We start from the raw sequence: 25,106 nt of genomic DNA, 5'->3' as shown, positions 1-25,106 counted from the left end.
GGTGTGTGCCGACATTATGTGATAATCCTATGACTGGCGCTATTGACCTGGCTGACTTGCTTTTGCGACACTAAATCATATCTCCCGCCCCTAAGCCTGATATTATCAAAGCATTCATATTAACCGCCTCTCTCCGTGACGTTACAGGGTGCGTAATCAAACACGCCCAGTTCTCTGCAGTCCTAAGTGACTTTACACAGAACCCGGAAGACAACACATATTATGTCACAACACAGCGCGCCACAATTCGGAATATGAAACAGTGATTTAAAAGCAAACAGCAAGATTGTAAATGTTGTAAAGTACATTTATTTGACATTAAATGTTTAGAGAATATTCAGCAATTTGCATTTGTCTTTGTTGTCGATCCGCAAAAGTTCATGTTGATGCACGCGATGTTCCTTTGCGGTACAGAGGGTGTTAGATCAGCTTACAACTCAGTGCGCTACAATTCGGAATATGAAACTGTGGTTTAAAAGTAAACAGCAGGATTGTACATTTGGTAAAGTACATTTATTTCACATGAAATGTTTAGTGAATATTCAGTGATTTTCTATTGTCTCTGCTGTCGATCAGCAAAAGTTTATTTGGAGCCACGCGTTATTCCTTTGCGGTAGATAGGCTGTTGGTTTATGAGAAAAGCAGTAAATGGTCGCTCTGATAATCGGAAGGTTGCTCCAACAACGAGCCATTAGACCACCCTATTGGTTGGTATGTTGTTTGTAGCCGCTAGTACTGCGTAAAGGCATATTGGTCCTTGGCGATTGTCCCATAAAATGGTGAGGGTCATGAAGTTGCATATTTGGACCTGCACCTGGCAGTTGAAGACCCCATCCGATGGAGTCTGTAAATCGTGACATAGGCTAAATGGAGCCACATACCTGTTTTAAAAAACATAAATTAGTCTCACCAGCCGATCTTCATTAAAAATCATCATTTTATTTATTAGGGCATGAAACTATTTGCTATAGAAGATAGTGCAACAGAGTATGTTAATAATAAAATAATAATATTTTCCCATTCATATAGCGCTAAGAACCGTGAGGTATCTAAGCGGTGTTTATTATTAACCACGTTGTGTGGTGCTCATTTATTGACCACAGAATGATGAAAGGCTGAGTTTGGCCTTGCCGGGATTCAAACTTGCGTTAGCAAGCTGTGCACGGATGTCAAAGCGAGCGCTGTATTCGCTGTGCCACTTGACAGGCTACAGTGAAGTGGCACAGCGAGTAGAGCGCTTGACCGCCTATAGACCGGTTAAATTATTTCTATTAACCCACCCTGTGTCGTCTGCCTTTTTCAGAGCCCTCTAAACGACAGGGGATCAATTGGGCGGTGATAGTGCGCGGTAGAAAACATTATGCCACTTTCAACGAACAAGTTCAACTTGAGCGGTCTTTAATGCTACGCTATTGTAATTATATTTGGTATAAAATAATCTAAAGGGTTACTTACAGTACAATTGCAATTTCCATTGTCTACGAGTGGTGCAGTCCCAAAATACAACTCTGCGTGTGCCAACGATCTTTCGCATAGTGATATAATATATAAAAGTGGTTTCGTTTCAGAAATTTCATCTTTATCTTCTCTTATGTTTTAGGAACACTCCTTCAAGAGAAGTCTTTCATCACAATCTCTGTCTGTCAAGGTCAAAACACAATACAACCTTATAGTCCGCTTCGTGAGCCTCTCCGGGGCCCGAGAAAAAAATGGAAGCAGCTGACCTTCACTGTGAACGAGCATAAATTCTTACTTTGCTACATTCTGTGTAAAGCAATCTGTAGAAGTTGTGGAAGCAGCTGACCTTCACTGTGAACGAGCATAAATTCTTACTTTGCAACATTTGTGTAAAGCCATCTGTAGAAGTTGGTTTTTGCCCGCCATGTTTGTATATTGTTGGCGTGATATTAAAAAAAATTTGTTTAAAGGACGTTATGGTTCTAAGTACAGCCGAAAGACCCCTGAAAATCGCAAGTTATGGTAAGCTATGAAAAATAACTGGCGCCACCACCGTGCACTGCTAAGACTAACACCCAGGATATCAAAGATGACATCGCAAATGTCATTGATTAAATCACTGATGACATCACATGTGTATGTACTTTTCATGGAATTTGTGTACTAGGGATTTTTATTATAATGTTGCGAAAAAAGTGTCAAGGATATTGCAATAAATATCATACCGTTATTAGTGCTTTGAATGATGCATTGATATAAATAGCATTGTATTATGGGATTCTATCTAGTATACTGAGCTACTAATGGAGAAACATAGCATTGTGTGCAGAGTACAAAATGAAAGTATAATATTTGTAATGTTAATATGTTGAATAATGAAATAATAATTGTCCTGAAATGTTCGAAAATTCACAAAATGGGGTTGTTCTGAGGACGTTATTCGTATTGTGTGATTGCTTAGCTGTATGCAATGAGGGAATGGCACAGAAAGTAAAGTGGACGCCGTCCGCGGACACCGCGGCTGTTCGTGGACAGGGCGTGCTACATCCGGGTTTTTCCAGGAAATCCAACATGGAAAGAATACTGTACGGATCAGCCAATCAGATGTCGAGGTTGTGGATTTGTGTTGAAAGAGACTGTGTGTGGTGAAGATGGCAGAAGTGGAGAAAGTCAGGGTGTTGGTGCTCGGAGATATGTTTGTGCATGGTTTACAGCAGTATGCTGAATGCAGGCATGTTGCAAAGAACTTTGATGTGAAAGGAGTGGAGGTGGTGTGGAGCAGTGTGCCTGATTGCAATGTACAGGGAATTGTACAAGTTTGTGAAGATATGGCCATGATGAACAGTCCGCATGTGGTAGTTTTGCACTATGGTGCTTTCCATTTGGGCAACGTCAGTGCCCCTACTTTGTTGGCTGATTTGGAACGCTTGGTTCAAGCAGTAATGAAGATCCTTCCAAATGCAAAAGTAATTTTTTCTGGATTATTACCTAGGGCAATATGGGACAATAGTTCAGTTTTTTGTCTTCAGCAAAATATTGCTAGGTGTGTCATCAACCGAGGCATGTGTGCCTTCATGCTTAGAGCTAGTATGTTCTTCTGTAACAATGAGAATATTGATGCCAGTAATGCTGTTAATTTTAAAGAAGATGGCATTTCTTTATCTTTTACGGGAAATGCCTTTCTATTATGGAATGTAAGGGTTGCTTTGGAGAAGGTTATGTGAAGATTTTAGGAGTAAAGTAAGAAAAAAAAACAAGAAAAAAAATACAAAATAACAGGTGTCTGTCAAGCATCTGTAAAAAAAAACGGCTCTTTTCAGAGCCAACTTCAAAGGGGAAATGGGGCACACTATTTAAATTTACATTCACCACGCTCAGATGTTCGATGTGTCCGCGGACATGGCAGTTGTCCTCGGACATGAAAATCACTACGAGGGGGTTAGTATGTTCTATGTTACATGTATATGAAGTCAGGGATATTATGGTTAAGTTGTGCTACTAAAAACCTATGAAATTCAGTGAAAAAACTTTGTTAAAGGGACGTTATGGTTAAGTTGCGCTACTAAAAAACTATGAAATTCAGTAAAAAAAACTTTGTTAAAGGGACGTTATGGTTAAGTTGCGCTACTAAAAACCTATGAAATTCAGTGAAAAAACTTTGTTAAAGGGACGTTATGGCTCAAAGTAAAACCGAAAACCCCCTGAAATTCGGCAGTTATGGTAACATAAGCAACCATAACTCGCGCCACCGTGCACTGCTAACACTAACACCCAGGACATCAAAGATGACATCACAAATGTCATTGATGACATCACTGATGACATCACATGGCTGGCTCTCCCTTTTTATCCTTTACTGACATATCAAAGTCACATAGTTTTCTTCAGTAACAGTCAGGAAGTAAAAATTGAAAAGGTACTATATTTGTAGACTTAGGGTCCAGTCACATCATATGAAATATATACATAGCGGAAGATACAGGCTTGAAAGAGAGCAATCCTTTCTGTGCATGAAGATAATCATTATGGTTATCAGCACTTTCTCATAGTTTTATTTTTATTACTCTACCTTCCCTCCATATGCTCATATTTGTATACATTATACTCACTCTCCATAGACTGAATGGGAAAAATGTTTTGCTCGCGCCTACAGCCCAAACCGCTGGACGGATTTCCACCAAATTTGGACCAGGAGCAGCGGCTTGGTCCCGAAAGCATGCTTTAGCAAATTTGGTGAAAATCCGTCCAGTAGTTTTTTTTAAAATGACCAAAAAGAAGGTAAAAAAAAATTAGTGATATCTGTGTTCGGTTCGCGGACACACTTCCCTGTTCGCTCCGCGGACAGTGTCCTGATTGGCCAATCGTCTTGCGTGATGTTCGCGGACATGCAACGTGTTCGCTGATTGGACAGCGTGGAGCGTGAAGCGCGTCAGATTTTTCGGTAGCGCCCGCCATCTTGGATTCGCGGACGTCCCCGGACAGCGCGGTGAAACTTTGTTCAAAATGTGTATTTTGTAGAGTGTGTTGGTGTGTAGGAGTGTTTGGGGAGGGTGGGAGTGTATGAGATAGGATGAAAGTTGTGTTTTGTATGTGTTAGACGTACTTTTTGTGTTCGATTTGTTTGCGGACATCACGGGTGTTCTGAAATGTTCTAAATAAACTGACTAGGGGGTGTTCTAAGGAGTCAATATGTGTCCGTTTTGTTCGCAAGCAAAGTGAAACTCTTCTAAGAACACTTGCGGTGTCCGGGGAGTGTTCGTAGGGGGTGTCCTGAGGACGCTGTCCGTATTGTTCTCTGTCAAGTTGAATGTGTTCTAAGAACACCCGCGGTGTCCTGAAATGTTCACAAATAAACAAAATGGGGGTGTTCTGAAGACGTTTTTGAGAACACTCCCGGTGTCCTGAAATGTTTGTAGGGGGTGTCCTGAGGACGCTGTCCGTATTGTTCTCTGTGAAGTTGAATGTGTTCTAAGAACACCCGCGGTGTCCTGAAATGTTCGCAAATAAACAAAATGGGGGTGTTCTGAAGACGCTTCTAAGAACACTCGCGGTGTCCGGGGAGTGTTCGTAGGGGGTGTCCTGAGGACGCTGTCCGTATTGTTTTCTGTCAAGTTGAATGTGTCCTAAAAATACTCGTGGTGTCCTGAAATGTTCGCAAATAAACAAAATGGGGGTGTTCTGAAGACGCTTCTAAGAACACTCGCGGTGTCCGGGGAGTGTTCGTAGGGGGTGTCCTGAGGACGCTGTCCGTATTGTTCTCTGTCAAGTTGAATGTGTCCTAAGAACACTCGCGGTGTACTGAAATGTTCGCAAATAAACAAGATGGTGGTGTTCTGAAGACGCTTCTAAGAACACTCGCGGTGTCCGGGGAGTGTTCGTAGGGGGGTGTCCTGAGGACGCTGTCCGTATTGTTCTCTGTCAAGTTGAATGTGTCCTAAGAACACTCGCGGTGTCCTGAAATGTTCGCAAATAAACAAAATGGGGGTGTTCTGAAGACGCTTCTAAGAACACTTGCGGTGTTCGGGGAGTGTTCGTAGGGGGTATCCTGAGGACGCTGTCCGTATTGTTCTCTGTCAAGTTGAATGTGTCCTAAGAACACTCGCGTTGTCCTGAAATGTTCGCAAATAAACAAGATGGTGGTGTTCTGAAGACGCTTCTAAGAACACTCCCGGTGTCCTGGAATGTTCGTAGGGGGTGTCCTGAGGACGCTGTCCATATTGTTCTCTGTCAAGTTGAATGTGTCCTAAGAACACTCGCGGTGTCCTGAAATGTTCACAAATAAACAAGATGGGGTGTTCTGAAGACGTTTTTGAGAACACTCCCGGTGTCCTGGAATGTTCGTAGGGGGTGTCCTTAGGACGCTGTCCGTATTGTTCGTTGTTAAATAGAAAGTGTTCTAAGAACTATCGCGTTGTTCGCGGACATTAAAAGTTTCCCATAGATCATAGTTGAAATGTTTGACTCTATGGATGTGATATGCTGCGGTGGTTGTTGCCAGGGCATAGAGTCTTGGGTGCATGGCCATTTGGCAACAACCACCGCAGCATATCACATTCATATTTGCTTATAACTATGGGTGAAAAACAAATGTATAAGGAACAAAGGTATTAGATACTATGGATGTGATATGCTGCTATGGTTGTCCTTATTATTGTATACTTACTGTTTGGTCTAGTAATGGGAGTCCATGTTTTTCTTCTTCATTTCTGTGATAAAAGAAAATAGCATGTTAGCATTAGTATTTTGTAATGACTTATTACATTGTATAAGCAATATACTTTTATTTTTTTTTCGACCCTCATATTTAGTAGAGTACAAATCAGAGTACTGTGCAATTTGCTCAGTTTCTGTATTTGTTGCTAAAATCATTGGGTCTGTGGGAGAAAAAAAATCCATGTTGGATTAAAAAAAAACCTTTTTCTGTTATGCTAAAGTTTATTTGTTTGTTTGTTTTCAGTGTTCACTTGTTTCTGGCTAATGCTTTATACTTTGCTTTGTTGTATTTTTTTTGGAGCAGTAACAGATTCTTCATTTGATTTGATATTATAAAATTTTGGAGCAGTTAGATACCAATTGGCGTATTCTAACTGTCTATTTTTTTAATATATTTAGTGGTTTTGATTTATCTATTTGGATATTGTTAACTTTTGGTACAGTTAGATACCAATTGGCGTATTCTAACTGTGCATTTTTTGGCCTAATTTAGTGGTATTCATTTATCTGATTAGTTGTTGTAGAATCTTTGAGCTGTTAGATAGCTTTTGGAGTATTCTAACAGTTTATATTATTTTAACACAAATTTATAATTTTGGGACAGTTAGATACCAATTGGCGTATTCTAACTGTGTATTTTTTGGTCTAATTTAGTGGTATTCATTTATCTGATTAGTTGTTGTAGAATCTTTGAGCAGTTAGATAGCTTTTGGAGTATTCTAACAGTTTATATTTTTTTAACACACATTTATTTAAAGGTTTAAATACAGTTTATTTATCAAATTTTGGTTTTAAGAACATCAAATAAGTGTTTGTAAGATTTGCTGGTAATCTCTGCTTTAGAGTAATGGTACTATCATTACATTCAAACCATCCACATTTCTTTTTTATATATGCAGTGTAGTGCCCTGAATTAGTTGTGGCTCCTGCGTGGCAGATTATACCTATTGTTGTGAAGGTTTTCTTACCAAGCGATATTTGACCATGTGTGAATCCAGTCAGCTTGCAGTTGTTTTTGGTACCATCTGCATTGTAACGTAGAAGCATTAGTATTATGTATTTACTATGTGTTTGTATTACTAACGTGGAGCGAATATCTGAATTGCAGGTAGAGCATAATCTACCATGGTTTGCATTTTGTACAAGTTGCTGAAATGGAATGGATTCACAATTTGGTATTGATATATATATGAAGCGTTCATTGGGGATTTCTTCTTGTGTCACATTGTTGCAGAGAGTGCATGTATGTTTCCACATGTATGAAATCTGAAAGATTTCATTTATAGGTATGTTTTTGTTTTCCAGTACTTGTAGTAAGTACATTAGAAATTCTTGTGGATCTTCCTGTGAGTTTATAGTGAATTTCACCATTCCAGCACAGTAGTCCAATTGTCGTCTTATTCCAAAAACACTATGTGTTGTCAGGATTGTTTGCTGCATTTCTGTGAAGTACTAACATTTGCAAACACAATGGGTCTGTACTGTGTAATTAAATGTTGTCAACAATTGGTGGTAATTGAAATAGAATATTCATTGCTACATTTGCATAGCTACTTACACCAACTATATTTGAGAATTTAAATGGTCCAGGTAGTTCTGTATCTAACTGCTTTTTTGGAGTTTGTCTTCCTTCTTTAAAGAGGTACCTGGTTTACTTTCTCTAATTGATTCTTTTTTGTTTGTGGTACTTGATGAAGTATTAGTTTCTTTTACTCTCTTTGGAGGATTTGCAGTGACGTCCTGTTGCATTTCTGTTTGATTTAGTTTTCTTTTACAACGTTTTAGTTTTTGTGGAACAGAATATGTGTTTAGATGGGGAGTGTATAGTGAGCGAAGTCTATTATATTCTAAAATGCAAGGAATATCAGCGTTTACTTTACTTGCATCAAAGTTGATTAGAAATAGACCGTCAAGTGTACGTAAGCGTGATAGTGCTATGTAGCTCATGCCTTCTTTAAAGACTGTGTTACCAATATCTATCATTGCTTTGTCTAGGGTAAGACCTTGTGATTTATGAATCGTGACTGCGTATGCAAGAGTTAGAGAAAATTTTTCTCTGCCTACATACATATCTTTGAAGAGAAGGAATCTAGCTGTTGAGCGTCCTATCCGTTTTACTTCTGAAAGTTTGTCAAAGAGTATATTGACAAACTGAATTTTGTTGTTACGTGGGTATATTTGAAAGCCAACAACTGTACCCAGTGCTCCATTAACTAGTCCTTGGTCCACGTCAAGGTTACGTTTAAACATTACTCTGCAATTTAAGGATAATTTTAACATCTTTTCTAAGCCTGCTGTGTTTGAGATTGATTTTTCTAAATTATTTAGTCTTGTTGTGGCTTGGTCACACATGGGTAGTGTCATACCATGTACATCTAGTTTGTCTGTGGCGCTAATTTCCATTATTGGTTGCATTTCTTTACTTAACATTATTTCATTGAATTTGAGACAGCTTGCAAGAGTTGGCATTAAGGCCATACAATTGACATTTTTGTGGGCTAATTGTTCCATAACATCTGTAGCACATGCATTATCGCCATAAAGTGCATTAATGTGCCGGGTTTTCAATGTTGCTTCTGCTTCTTTAGAAAGTATACCATTTTAAAATGTTGGCATAAGTGAGATCTGCAGATTGGCGCATGTTTTCTGTTAATTCTCTGTATTGGAAATGTTGCCAAAGGTTGACATTTCCAATGCTGCCAACAGTTTTACGGCAGAGTGTGTGCCCTAATGTTTTAAAAATAGGTTCACCTTTTACTGGTGTTAATTGAAGCAGATCTCCAAAAAAAATAATGTGTTTTCCTGCAAAGAGCTCTTCATAGTCTGTTTTGAGTACTTCTTGTAATCTGAGGTGAATCAAAGCTAACATCAGGTTGGAGACCACGCTCACTTCATCTATTAGTAGCATTTTCATTTGTTTCAATACTCTGCGTAATTCCATTGCAGCTTCTGCAGAAAGTTTGTAATAGTCTAATTTGTTCTGGTGTTCTACTGGTAATAGTAGTAATCAGTGTAATGTAACACCACCTATGTTGTAGGCAGCTAAACCTGTGGGGGCAGCGACAACAGCTGACAGTTTGTTGTTTGTCAATTGTTGAAGGAACTTACTAATGATTTTGATTAGGAATGTTTTGCCAGAACCAGCTTCACCACTGACGTACAGTAGTATAGGTTTATAATTATGGCAGGAACATTCTTTATTTTCATGTTTTACACCATGTGCAATTTGTTTTGTTACTTCTTGAAAAATGCTACTTTGCTCATTGTTTAGTTTTGATTGTAGTATAGTTAAGTCTTCCTTATCTTCATACTGACACATGGTGTTTTCTACTTCTATCATAGCTAATTATGCCTCATTTGTTATTAGTGGTTCTCCCAGTGGTTCTTGGCTTCCTGTTACAGAAGGTTGACTACTGTCAGGAGTATCCTTATCTAGTTGGGTTTGGAGTTCTTCTTCATGTTGCTGTTCATTGTGCAACATTGTTTTGTACTGTGTAAAGTTTACATCATTTATAGTGCTTTCATTTGCTTTGAAAGCATCCTCATATGAGTCATAGTTATCTAGTAATTGTTCTTCTTTTCTCCATGGTTTGAAGAGTTGTAGCAGGGACATGTAATATACTTCTTTATGTTGAGGAGTCTTCAATGACAATTTGATATGATTAATTAAATTTGGTTTAGTGAGTTTAACTAAGCTGCCTTCACAGTCTGTCACTCTATATTTACCTTTTTTTCATCAGGTTTCATATTATTTTTGTATGTGTAGTTTTGGGCTATTTGGTATAGACACATGTTTTCCAAAGTATTACTTCTTTTTGGGTAGTATGTGTCCAATAAATTGTTTTTTAAAATGTCTTGGCTGTTGGGATCATGTTTGGCTATTGTTTCTATATCTTCATATGATTTTAGAACTCTTTTTCTAGATTTAGCTGGACCAAGACTTAGCCATACTATATTTTCAGATTTACCATACAATGAAGTACCAGTTAAACGATCAGCTGCTTCATAAGATCCACATTCTCTATGGGTGAGCATTTTTATGCCCAAGCTGTATAATTTCTGAGATACTGTTTTATCTGATGACAGGTCATTCCAGAGGTCTTGGAGCTCTGTCTTTTCTGCTTTAGTTAAGTATGTAAGTATGCTGTGACATATCGTGCAACTGCAGTAGAATTGTCTGCAATGTACTGCACATCTATGTTTGCATTCCATAAGTGGGCAATGATTGCATTATAATCATTGATATATTTTTCTTCTTCTTTTCTTTTTATGTAATATGTATTTTTAGGTGACTTACCTTTAACACTATGTCTAACTGAAGACATGAGGTTGTTTATTTGACCTGTATTTGTGACTGGTCTAGGGAAACCAAATCGGCATTTGGTGTAGTATTTGCCTTTGTTTTTGTATTTGCGACGACAATATTTTCCACATTTGTGTCTTTGAAATTGTAAAATTTGTGCACGAAGATCACTATTTGTGGCTTCTGATGGAATTTCACAAGTGACGTATTTTTCAATAAACTGTAAAACAGTGGCATCACTGTCTTCACCAAATTTAGGAGCATCTTTAATCCATAAAAGCATGTGGATATGTGGTGCTCCTCTGGCTTGGTATTCTTTTCTCCAAAAGAAGTGTTGCACTTCTCCAAGGGGAGGAACAGTTTTATTACAAATAAAATGTAGCATAGCAATGAAGCGATGGTGAAAATATCTTGAAACATTAACAGGATCCAAAGAACAAAGTTCTCCAGGTGTTAGAATATCTATGTTTGTTTTGTTTTTATTTGATATGCGTAGGAAATCATGTAAATCTTCCCATGCATATTCTGCACAACTTAATGTAACAAACCAAGTGGGTGGGCCAAGGTTTCTGATCATACAACGTACATCTCCATGACGTCGAAACCAGTACTCTTTAGTACCACGCATATTTGCTAATAGATTTGTAATATTTGATTGTAAAACCTCATCCTTTTGTTGCACTTTCTCTAATAATTGTGTAGCTGTCATATTTTGAAAGTGTGATCCTGATTTTAATATGTGTGCAACTCCGTAACATAAAGTTGCTAGTTCACTTTCAAAGAGTAGGTGGAATATGTATTCCACATTTTGTCTAAATCTGGGATCTTCAGAATACATCCGTAATGAGCGGTATTCTGAAGCTGATATTTGAATAGGTCTATCATCATACCTTCCTCCTTTGCCAGTAGGAAAGAGTAGAGGAAAAGCATGTGCTTCTATACTTTTTCCCATATACTGATTGGCGATCCTTTTGTTTGACGCATTTGGTAAGTTTCCAGTACATCTTGTACGGTGTCATTACAGTGCAAAGGATGAATTGTATAATGGTCTAAAGTATTTGATATTGTAGCAGGATCTAGTAGCTCAAATTGACCAGCTTCTTGTGTTTCTTGAATTATTTCAGTTGTATCTTTCAAGTTTTCTTCAATATTAATTTCTTTGTAATATTCATTATTCTCTTTAAGATATTGGAAGGCTTGTCTAACTTTATATAAATCTACCAGCTGTTGCCATATTTTTTTGTCTTTTGTAGGTACTCCATTTAAAAATATAATTAAAGATTGCTGCATTGGACATTGCACTCCTAGAGTATGCACATTTTCTTTTAGATTTAATGGTAAATAAACTACTTTTCCATGAATGCCTTTTACCAATTCAGAGGGAGGTAATTTTGCTGTTTTTGGTTGAAGGCGTATTATTGCTTGAAATGGGTGTAATGTTTGAATTATGATGCTCTCATATAAATTAAGTTTTTGTAGAGGTTTTGGTACTGGGTATAATTCCAAATTATTTGTGATAGAACGTGAAGGAGTTTGGTTGTTGTCAAGTTTTGTAGTGCAATAACTGCAAAGTATTAAGGGCTCAGTTATTTCATATTTGTTTTCTGCTACAAGGTAGAGAGCTAATTCAAACCAATTAGAATCTTCATTGTCTTCTATTTTGTATGATAGGTCCACAGTTTTTGTGTTACTTTTATAAAAAATTCTACGGCAACATACACATACATGGTTTGGTACTTCAGCTGATGTACTTTTAAATTTTAGTATTTATTTTTTGTATGTGTTTAGCAAAAGGTTGCCATGTGTAGAATTGTTGCTTAATTGGTTTAAAGCTATTTCATTCTGTAAATGGCTTTCACTTCCAAAATATTTTTTCTGGATATAGTGAATTTCTTCAAGTAGGTCTTTTGCTGTACCATGTAGAAGGTTGTTATTTATCTTTGCTAGTGCTAAAGCAGGACTTTTAGCATAGTACAGTTTATAGACTAGATTTCTTATAGTTGAATGATGTGTTGATATCCTTTTGATATCATGGAAAGTGGTTTTACAAGTAGGTCCTGTAATGCAGGCCAATGAATGTTCTTGTAGTCCTGTGTACTTGCGCACTGGACAGGTATCTATATTTTGCAGTAATTTAATTTTGATTTTGTCTTTGCTTTTTACATATTTATTGAGGAATTGGTGTAAAGATTTGAAACATTGTTTGGGAATGTTACACATTGACGTGCCTGGCCATTTGTACACTAGACGTTCTGATTCAGTTGAATGGAGGGGTAATTCTAAGTTTTTAGGGCATATTTTTGTAAGGAGTACTTCTTGTTCCATTATGCTATTATTCACTTTTTCATAACCTCGACCACTGCTATTTATGGCAATTGTATTCGTTTGCTTTTGTTTGTACGCTTCTTCATTAAAATATGGTTCTGTGCTCGTAGTGTGATTCCATTCACCTCCGCAGATACTTAAGAAGTTCTTTCTGTTGACATTTCGCTTATTGAGAAGTCTTTTTTGTAATTTAGTTATTAGTTTTGTTAATGGTTTCATTTTGTTTAACAGTAAAATAAATAAATTTCTTTTGAGAAGAATGGCACTGTCCATCAATGCTTCTAAGATTAATTTCCTACGATAGGTTTTAAGCTTTGAACCTGATTTCTCTCCTGTTTTTATAAGATTTTGAAGGACTTTGTGACGGTATATTTTGGCTAAAATACTTTTCTTGGTATGCTTACTTTGCACTATATTAAAATTTGAAGAAGTAGTTTTATCTGTACTGATAGCTGATTTTCTGTTAATTGTTTTTTGGTTTGTTTTACATTTTGATAGAGGAAGCGAAGTTGTTGTACTTGAAACTTCTTGTGTTTCACTAAATGATTGTATTAGCTGTTTTGTTTCAACTTTTTTTGCAAATTCTGCTAGAGATGGATGCTTATGTTGGACACCTTTATTTTCATTTGCTCTACTTTTGCGTTGCTTTCTACGGACTTGACTTTTGGTAGGCATTCTTTAGGGTCTGTTGAAAAAAATAAAGAAGATATGGGTTGGGGTGTTCTGGAATGTATGTGTGCTGTGTGCATGAGTGTTTGAGTAAGATGATAAATATGTATGTAATGGTGTGTGATTGTGCATTGGGAACTAAAACTAGTAGGGATAGGTATTCTTGAATTTATGTGTTACTAAACTGGGGTTCAGATGACAAAAAAAAGTAAGCTAGTGGTGTGGAAAAGTACAAATAGTAAATCTAATGTATACAATTAAAACAGTTGTTTGTTCTATAATATGAAAATTGTAGTGGTTCAGTTGGCTAATTTGTGTGTCCAAAAATAGAAATTTGTGGGCCATTCTGGTTGTAAATCGCTGTTTAAGACATGGACATTTTTGGACAAAATGGTACAAAATCTCTATTTTAAGAAACCAAAATAGCTCGTATTAATGTTATAGTTTATTTGATTAATAATACAAATATTATGGTGATATTTTACTTACTTTTTTTTTAAATTAACAGGTAACTTCTTACTTTTTCTTTCTTCTTCGAATTCGGCTGCTTCTTTTCAGGAAACTGGTCTTCACTGCAATTGTAAAAGCTTCAAATTAGTAACTTTGTTTGTATATAGCACCGTTTTTAATTTAGATATTGATTTTTTTAATTGAAATCCTCAGTGCCTTCTGTAAAACCATTAAACTAATTTATTTACATAAGATACATTGCATCAGTTCAGTACATATGATATGTTCTTAATGAACAAATTGTATTGAATGAATATCTTTACTATGTCTTGTGAAATTTATAATATATTAGTGAATACCACTATTTCTGTAAGTAAACTGTTCTAGGTAATAGCGCCTCAATGTCATGTCTAATTTAAAGTAATTAAGTAAATAAATAAATAAAAACAAAAAATATGAAGTTGTATAAGCATTTTTATAAAGGTTTAAACATAGATTGTGAAGTACATACACATGTGATGTCATCAGTGATGTCATCAATGACATTTGTGATGTCATCTTTGATGTCCTGGGTGTTAGTCTTAGCAGTGCACGATGGTGGCGCGAGTTATGGTTGCTTAGCTTACCATAACTGGCGAATTTCAAGGGTTTTTCGGTTTTACTTGGAACCATAACGTCCCTTTAACAAAGTTTTTTCACTGAATTTCATAGGTTTTTAGTAGCGCAACTTAACCATAACGTCCCTTTAACAAAGTTTTTTCACTGAATTTCATAGGTTTTTAGTAGCGCAACTTAACCATAACGCCCCTTTAACAAATTTTTTTTCACTGATATATATATATATATATATATATATATATATATATATATATATATATATATATATATATATATATATATATATATGAAATTATGAAAATTCCCATCTGTGTTAAGTTGCATTGAGAAAACAACCTATATTAATTAACTAACTTCCCCACTAAATTACACCCCAGTAATGAATTAGCTCTTCTGATTAATGTTGCAACACAATGTCAGGAAACACAGATGGAAATTCGGTCTTATTTTTCTATCTCTTTTAACTCCATGGAAAAGGGATGCACGGTAAAAAAAAACAAAAAATGAATGACCTGTCTTTTTGTGCATTCTGAAGCCTCTTTGTTTGTGCAGTAAATAAGTTGATATATACATGCTCTTGTGAGTGATTGGACAGTGGAATCAAGAGCTTAGTAGTTGATGAGATACGTCAGAGGGGAGGCAGCTCTGCTCTTGATTGACAGGCAGTTTTAATAAATACGGGGTTAACTGAATAAAGGGCTTCTTCTTCTACTCCTCTGCCCTGCTCTTCGGGTGGCTGCTGACTGCCGGCTATGGAGAGAATTCAGAAGCTGCCTTCCTGGCTGTTGGGGATCCAAGGCCATTTCTCTGAGTGCTAATGATCATGCAGGGCTTGAGAAGGCTTCATCGCAGACAGGCAGGAGTGAAGGGAGGGTCGTGCTGATAAGATGCAGCTACTTCTAATCCTTATGTAAGTGTTTGTGGAATTGAGGAGAGCGTTGAATGACTGCCAAATATCTCTGTGTCTGTTTCGACAAGCATAGGTCATTACTTTCAACAGGGTCATTGTTGTTATATTTTGCACACTGGGAAATGACAAAAGAAAAAAAAGTTTTGCAGTGCACATTTATATCTTGTCTTTTAGATATCAGCGGCAGTGTCGGACTGTTGGTAAGAGCTCATAACTGTATTATCATGAAATGTAATGTTGTTTTTTTTCATAATTAGCTAGATTATCAAAAATTATAATTGCAATAACAGAAAGAACACTGGTGTCATTTGTTCTCCTTTTCATATGTCTGATGATCATTATTTTAGTGGAGAAAAGTAACTGGGAAGCACCTTGGGGATTACATCGCAGCGGTAAAAGTATTTACCGCAAGAGGTAAAAGTAAGAAACAAAAGGGGCAATACAAAGGCAAGCTAGAAAGTTTGTGTGTTGGTGCGAGTGTGTTCCACCATGCATGCTGAGGCTAATGATCTAGTTAAGTCATTAGCACTATTTATACCCAATCTGTGACATTGTTTATGACCTTACCAGGTTCCCTGTAAATGTGCTAAGCCTGGGTGGATGCCTACAGTCAACCCAAGTGTAGGACATAGTTATACAAAAGGGAAGGTATGCTCACCACTAAATTACCATCGAAATGAGTTAATGCCAATTTACCGCCAATTTACCACAATACCAAAATGCTGCCAAGTTAGGTAATAGCCCAAGGACAAAACCTCCTACATATTTGGTGCATTAGCCCTGTGGGAACAGACTGTAAAGCAGCTAATGGGAGTGGCAAGTGTTTTCCACACAGCTAGTTGTGCATGTAAAGGGAACTAATTTTGTGAGATTAGTGTAGCACTGCAGGCTGTATCATAATATCTTAAATTGAAGCCACATATCCTGAGCTGGTAAAATACCTAGAGGCAAAGTTATATGTGCATGGGGTATGGTCATAAGAAAATGCCATAATGTGGCATGACTGCATTCATGGAGAGGTGCAGAAAGAACCACTGAATAATACCTTTGAAGAGGGCAGTATGTCTTTTGCGATTGTTTAGAGCTACTGACAAAAATGTTGAAAAAGACTGCTTGATAAGACTTTGTGCCAAGATCTGGGTCATTTCGAATCGATCTTTACGATGCAGGAAAATGATGCTGAGATGATTAGCAGATTACAAATCAAATTAGATGAAGCTGATGAGCAGAAGAACAATCTAAAATCAAAAATCAGAATTAGAGTCATGCCAGAAGTACAATCAAAATGCAATGAATTTGAGACACAATTGTCTCAGAGAAGAAAACAGTTTGAAGACAGCCAGCAAGAACTAAAACACCTGAAAGGGTTGATAAGCGACATTAGACAAGACAAAGTGGATGTTATTTTAGAGATGCAAACTCTCCAGAGAGACAATATGGAGAAAGAAAGTGAGCTCCAAGCTATTGAAAAAGTGATAACTAAAATTTTCCAGGAAAGGGACAAAAGGGATAGGGAATTTAGTCAATGCCAAATGCAGATAAGTGAGATGCAGAATGTAATAAATAAGATGGGTGATGAAAATACTTATCTGTGTCAGGAGGCAGACTGGCTCCATAAAAAGTGCAAAGATTTGGAACAGCAAATATGTAATTTTAAATCTCAGGCAAAGCAACAGATATCACATTCTGACCGCCTTTTGACCGACCACCTGTCTGATAATAAGTGACTAAATGCTAATGGCTCCTGCAATAATAAAGATACAGAACTTCATGAACCAATTTTGTGTAACAGCCCTGAATTGGTTGCTGATTTAAACATGGCGATGACTGTAAATAAGAATGAGGCAGTGGATGCAACTGCACCTAAAAAGGACGTTTGGTTTAATTTAGCGTTAAATAAAACTATCGAAGAGTGTGCAAATAAAAAGGAGAACAGAAAAAATAAACAAGAAATTCCAAAAGAGCAGAGATACAGATTAAAAAAGACACTGTATGCCATGATTAAACACCTGATAAGAGGGTAGGATTAGTTGTTAAAACATCTTCCCTGGAGAGTCAAAATGCTGATGAGATGCAGACTGAAAAAAGGTGTGCTAAAAAGGAGGGCACAGTCCAGTCACCTGAAGAGTACTTCGAGTCACATGTCTTTCAAGAGGCTAAAAAGACTGATACCATGCCAGATGCAGATATATGCTGAGTGTCAGAAGATGGCAAGTTACCATGTGATGTTTATGAGCATGTTCAGTTAAAGAACTGCAGTGTGAACGCTGATAGTCCCCGAACAGAGGCTACACTCCAGATGACTTCTGAATGTGGTGAGACAGACAAAGTTTCCCAAGATGAGATGGGCAAAAAGGAGGGAAAAATATCATTTCACTTGCCCCTGTGTTTGGCAAAAAGTGAGAATGGCCTGAGAATAGTGAGTCCTGAAATCAGCAGATATTCACACTTTCTGTGCATGTTGGAAGAAGTTGAGGACAGGTATTATGTTCCCATTACTGTGGAAGAGATGTGCAATACATTTGCAATGATTAACACAGTGGAACAGGCCACGATCATGTCCAAAGAGTTGGTAAAAAGTATCAGTGAAGGGAGGACCCCACAAAATCAGACCAGAGTGAGACAAAATGAAGGCCCGGTACATAATTTCAATGGTGAGGAGGTACCTATCGAAGCTGTCAATGAGGTTGACATAAAGATAGTAAAACACAGAATGCGACAGGAAATATTGATCACATCTATCAGTGAAATTCCATTCTTGATGGGAACAGATTGTCTGAAAAAGTTGTCGCCCCTCATTGATGGAGTAAATGGTGTTCTGTGGTCTCTAACAAAAAACCATTAAGGCCTAAGGAAGTAAAGTCACAAAACAGCTGTGGAAACGAATGCCATACTGTTGCTAAATCAAATGATGCAGTGGAGGTGTATCTTCAATATGGCTGTGTGCCTAGTGTCACTGTTATCCTGATGCGTCAGGGTGAAATGCAAAGTAAAAAAGAGAAACAATTCATGCAGATTTATTTGGATCCTAGGAAAAAAATGGCAAACTGAAATAGATGAAAATATGTTGCATTTTTACTTGAAAGAAGAGAAGTGCAAGCAGAATGTTATCCCTAAAATAACCACTGGAAAACATATTACAACCCTTTCTGAAATATACATGGGAGATGAGCAACCATGGATCCATATTGGTGTAAATGGTCATTCTGAAATGATAAAGGCCACGTTTGCACTTGAACAGGAAAGGAGTTTTATTAATGAGAAACCATTACAGCGAATTATGAAAAGGGAGGAGATCCCAAAGTTCAGAATTAGAAAATCAACACGTGTTTGGTTTAGATGAGCCAAACTCTGTGGAATAGAATTGTGGGACGATGCATGCTAAAAATTACAATTGGCCTGAAACCTATCTGTCACAATGTGTGGATAGTGAGTGGGACACAAAATTTGTTTTTATTTGGGAAATGACATTATGCACAGAATGTGTATGGTGTTGGATTTCCTTAACCAAATAGTGTAGTCCCGGGTAGGAGGATCTGCACCTGAATTTTCAGACAAAAGACAGGCTTATCATTGTGCGCAATTGGTTCCATATGCAATTGAGTTACATGTGAAAAAGGAAGTACCATTACTGCATTCACCAGACAAGTCACTATAACACTAAAGCATAGATATGGACAGCAGATGAAGGATTTGGATGCATTTGTGTGCTTAAATGAATACATGAAGCAGCCAGGGCTGGAATGTGAATACACACCATTGGTGGAGATTGGGGATGGGCGCATCAGAATCATTGTAGATAATAAAGGGTGTCAAGTTATTTATTTGGAAGAGAATTGCGTGTTAGGAATGGCAATACAAAAATCACATTACACTGCAGATTTCAACAATATGGTGGTTGGGAACATCCCAGAGAAATATGTGAATGCACAGGTTGAATTGCCAGAGTCTCTAGATTGTCAACCTAGAGGGATGTTTAAAATTCAGTCTGTGTATCAATATGATTCCAATGAGACAGTGTCCTGCTATCAGGAGAATTGCATATTATTTGATTTAAGTGAAAATGAAACAGAAAATCAACCTATTGAAATGGAGGTTGATTTTCCAAAATATTTAAAAGTGGCAACTCTGCAAAGAGCTACAGCCACACGACTAGAGGAAAGCACAGAGGTTCCTCCATTTGAGGGTTTTCCAGAATTTTCAAAAATGGTGGAGGAGCAGATTCTGTCAGCAGATGCATGTGATAGTGAAGAGGACAGGAATGAATTGAGAAAAATATTTATGTAATTTAAGGAGGTCTTTATATATGTTGCAGACTAACTGACTTTGTGTGTCAATAACAGTTGCCACTGGCATGCATGGAGTTACTAGCAGAGATACATTATCAGACCCATTCATAGTACCTCACACCCTCCCGTAATAGGAGTATTAAAACCAAATGGTCAATGGCGTCTGTGTGCAGACTTGAGGGAATTAAACAAAAGGGTACAAGTGTCTAGATAGCCGCTCCCATTTATTGATCACCCATTTATTGATCAAGGCCTTGCCCAGGTTCATGGATCAACAGTGTTTACCACATTAGATCTTACATCTGAGTACTGGTGTGTGCCATTGGCTGAAGACATTCAAAACTTATTTGCATTTTCATTTGATAAAATGCAATATGCTTGGTCCAGAACACTTTATGGGTATGTTAATAGTGGGAGCGAATTTGGGATATTTTTCAGAAAAGTACTTCCAGATGCGGTGGAAAGGGGAACCATAGTCTATGTGGATGCTGTTCTGATTAAAAATGAAAGTCTGAAAAGTCATTCTGAAGAGATTAGACATGTGCTTGGTAAATTAAAAAAAACGGGAGCCAAAATATCCTTGCAAAAGGAACAATGGTGCAAAAAGAAGGTAAACTTCTTAGGCCATGAAGTGACTGAGCATGGGTTAAATCCACAAAAGAAAAAGGTGGAAGCAATACAGAAACTGAAAAATCCTACTAATCTGAAACATCTAAAAAGTCTACCAGGGATGACAGGATATAAGTTTATTGAGAATTACGCCGGAATCACTCAACCCTTGAATAAATTGTTTAAGCAGAATATACCTTGCCTATTACAATTAATATTCAATTATTCTGTATGTATTTTATGACTGACGTCTGTGTTTGAAATAAGGATACTCACACATGGTTTGTCTGTTAGCATACATCAGAGCCTTGTTGAGATTTGACTCGTTCCGTACACGTGATGTACAAGGCTTATAGCAGTTCATACATTACAATATTTTGTTGGACTGCTTTCTCTCAATGTCATTGGCATTTGCAATGTACTATGTCCACTGACTGTGTGTCTAAGCTACGAAATGTCATTTGTTATTCACATCCTAAATTCATTTGACCCGTTCCATCCACATGATGTAGAAGGCTTATAGCACTCAATACATAACAATGATTTGTTGGACTGCTTTTCCTCACTGTCATCGGCATTTGTAACGTACTATGTCCACTGACGGTTTCTGAGTTATGAAAAGTCATTTGTCATTCATGTCCTAAATTTATGCCCATAATATCTATCAGATATTAGTGACTCTGGACTTCCACGACTAGTAAAGCTTTTTGAGACAAGCGGCATCCATCACACTTGCCTACCCATGTCCCGTCTCGCGGTCCACTTAAAGATGGCCACCTGGGATTTGGACTTCTGTCTCCTTTTGGTAAGAGCTCATAACTGTATTATCATAAAATGGAATGTTGTTTTTTTCATAATTAGCTGGATTATCAAAAATAATAATTGCAATAACAGAAACAAAGCTGGTGTCATGTCTTACCCTTTTCATATGTCTGATCACTATTTTAGTGGGGAAAAGAAACTGGAAAACACCTTGGGGATTACATCACAGCGGTAAAAGTGTTTACCACAAGAGGTAAAAGTAGGAAACAAAAGGGGCAATACAAAGACAAGCTAGAAAGTTTGTGTGTTGGTGTGAGTTTGTTCCACCATGAATGCTGAGGTGGAACAGAGCCCTCCAAGGTTGTAGGCTAATGACATAGATAAGTCATTAGCACAATTTATACACAATCTATGACATTATTTATGACCTTACCGGGTTCCCTCTAAATGTGCTAAGCCTTGGTTAATGCCTACAGTCAACCCAAGTACAGGACATAGTTATAAATTGGTGAAGGTTTGTCTTATCATATAGGGCAGTGTTATGAAAGGTATGCTCACCACTAAATTACCACTAAAATGAGGTAATGCCAATTTGCCACCAATTTACTACAATACTAAAATACTGCCAAGTTAGGTAATAGCCCAGGGACAAAACCTCCTACAGCCCACTATCAGACAGATAGCCTTATTAAGAATATGTTACAGGGTGCAAATTGGGTACTAATAGGCCTCATCATGAGTTGGGCAGTGTCCCGACTGGGATAATGCCCAACATTATTTGTGTTACCACCCACCCATCCTGCGGTATTACAGCCAGATCACGGGTTGGGCACTAAACGTTATTCCACATTTCCCATAGGGTCTGTGTGGTAATTGCACCGAATATCTGTATTTTCCTGCCGTGTTTACCCCAGCTTAGAGCTGGGGTAAACACTTGTGATTGGGCAGACCCTTAAATGTTGCAGTAACCCAGTGACCACCGCATTTAAGGGCTACCGCCCAACTCGTGATGAGGCCCTTAGAGAAAACATGAAAGGAGAATATTGCATACCGATGCTTGGAAGAAATTTAAAAACATACATTTTCTTGATTTTGGTGGTTGCTGGTTAATAGTGTTAGTTGTTAATTGGGTTAGAAAGGGACCCTTTTAGTAGAAAATTTAAGATACCCATTTTGCACTTTGACAGACCGCTTAGTGTTGAATAGACCATTGACAACAACAACGTGAATCATAGTGAAAGAACAAGTGATGGAGATGTGATGGAAGAAAAGACTTCACAGCGAATGACCGCATAAAGAAAAAACATAGATGGAAAACACTTTTAATGAGTACAATTCAAAATTTCATTAGATAATTCAGCTTATTAACTTGGTTGCACAGTATACCGAGAAGGGGGTCACACACTGCAAACCGTAAGAATCACAAATGTTTTGTTATAAAATGTTATGGGTTGAAATTGTGATTAAGGGAGCACAGGTGTAAGGGCTTAGCTCATTGTGGCATTTTCACATTTAGAAATGAACCCCAGATTAAACAACAAAACGAAATGCAGCAAAACTGCAAATGTGTGTGTGGATTGACTTATATTTGTACAAAGTGTCTATGCTAGCTAACAGTAAGAACATGTCTGTAGGTAGCAGGCACATTTCAGATTCCAGATTTTGAGCGATTGTACAGTGGAATTTGATTATGTGGCAACAACTGATAAATGCAGCTAAGTATAAACATATGGGTTTATTTTATTTAAATGCGTATATATGTCTAGAACCTGCACCTTTATAGAGCTGCTTGCTAATCAAAGTGTCGCATGTTAAGGGGGCTCTGACAATTAATATGGATTTTCATTCAAAGTCCTGTGCACTTTTTTGCATTGGGCTTCCTACATATTTGGAAACGTTATAAATTAAGTTGTGTGGCAACCGTTTACTGTAAGAACCGGCATCCCATATCATGCATATCATGCACCCAATTACTAAGGGAGCAATACCGCTATAAGCAAAAACAGAAGGCAGCCAGCAGGAGGAAAGCAATGCAATGTAATTGGCAATTCCATCCAGACCGAAAATAAGCATATATCAAACATGCATGCCTCCCTGGCGAATGCCTGATGAATGTCATGATGAGTGTCGTTGGCAGCCGCTGGCTTTGGTCAGTGTGGCTTGACGGATCTCAGCACATCCAGGGGTCCATTCCTCTCATATTTGTGCTTGCCTGCTCGAGCACCGATGGAGGCTCATTCTGCTGTGAGGGGCTGAGGTCTTCTAGTAATGGGACTGGGACCGAGACCCTACCGGCAGTCACCTGGTTCTGTATGGCTGAGAATTTGGTGGGGAATCTTTGGGACGGTCCATGGCTTGTGTGCCCTGGGTGATACTGACACAGGCTTAACCTTGTCTGGCGTGAGTCCCACTGGTTCCCGGCAGTGTTGTACATCTGTCACTCTCTACCACTTGCAGTCCTTTTGACCTGTTTTACTGTTCCCCCGTTACTGGTCAAGAAGGCCTCTTGCCAAATGACCAGTTGTGCATTTTTATATGTTTGTTTTGGCTATTTAGGTGACTTCTGTCTGTGCTTATTGCGTCTTCTGCTTTGATAACCCGCCCACCCAACTCTCCCTCTCCTTGCTACTATCCCGATGTGTGCCTCTGTCTCAGGTGCAACTCTGCCTCTATGGCTTAGTGACAGAGGTTCTACCAGTGAGGTCAGTTAAGTAGTGGCGGGTGTTGAGGTGGCCTCACTGTTGGGCATTCACCAACCATCTTTTTAATCTTGGTAGCTTCCACCTTGCAAGTGTTTGTTTGGATTCTATAAATACACATCTTATATTTCATTGTGGGAGTACATTGCTTGAAACAAAGTTTGACATTATCTTCAGCATACCTGTCACTAGAGCACTTGCCTCCAAAATGACATCTATGCATGTAGCTGAGCCACACTACTGTCAACACAATATCCCAGACCCAGTGGCAGTAAAAGGGCTGCCATTGGAAGTCCTTACACCTGCATCTCCAATTCCCTGTTGGAATTGGCTGTCGGAGGTGCAGGTGCTTGCATTGTATAATAAGAGACCATGTTGCCCTCATGGTGATAATGTTCAGAATGTCCTTGGACTAGCCTTAGGCTCCTCCTTGGTGATTGTGGGCACGAATATGGATGGCCTTGCCTAGATCATGGATGTTCTTCTGGTGAGATAGCCAGTGGAGGTCTATGGGGAAGTACCAATGGTCAATTTGTAACCGGGCCTATGCCCACAATATACTTTTTGGAGAGAGTGGAGATAGTTAGCCCAGAGTCCTTGTCTCAACCACCTCAGTGACCCTCAGGGTAGCTGGACTAACAAATGGATCATAATTCACTAGTCCAGATCGATGTCACCTAGTCAAGATGAACTTCATACGTGAACTCATTCAGTGCAATTATTTTGCTGCCTTCTGTTTATGGGTGGAATCTATAGACAAATGTGCATTACAATTCGATCTGGATAGGGTAGATAATTGTTCCCATAACATTCAAATTCATGGCAAGGATATAGCTTGCGAGACGGACCAAAATGAGGCATATGTGTCTCAACCACCGAAGGATAACATTGTGGAATTAAAGGAGACAACATTTGATTCCCATGCTGCGACCCTACTCTGCCTGTAACAGCTGGAGAACTAGCACAAAGATTTATAACAAACACTGTCTCCTGAATTTGGAGAGTTAGTCCAAGAGCCTTCGTTTTCTGTTTGTCTTGTTAACTTTAAAATTAAATACGGAGTCATAAAGAAAGCATGTGCTGACAAAATGCCTTTGATTGCGGACAAAGATTTAAGATGATTTATGATGGACCACAGAAACGTTGTCATCACAGATGTGGAAAAACCTGCAGGCTTGAATCAAGGGAGGCCCTCAGAAACCAAGTTCTGCCCTGGTTACGTCAGAGGACTGGGCCTAGGACTATAAGATCTTCTGATCTGAGGGTTTTCTAGAGGATCAAATTAGACAATTTATGTTCCT

This window comes from Ambystoma mexicanum, chromosome 10 (genome assembly GCF_040938575.1).
Source record: "Ambystoma mexicanum isolate Mex_15411 chromosome 10, UKY_AmexF1_1, whole genome shotgun sequence".
Taxonomy (NCBI): domain Eukaryota; kingdom Metazoa; phylum Chordata; class Amphibia; order Caudata; family Ambystomatidae; genus Ambystoma; species Ambystoma mexicanum.
This window is presented reverse-complemented; position numbering follows the sequence as displayed.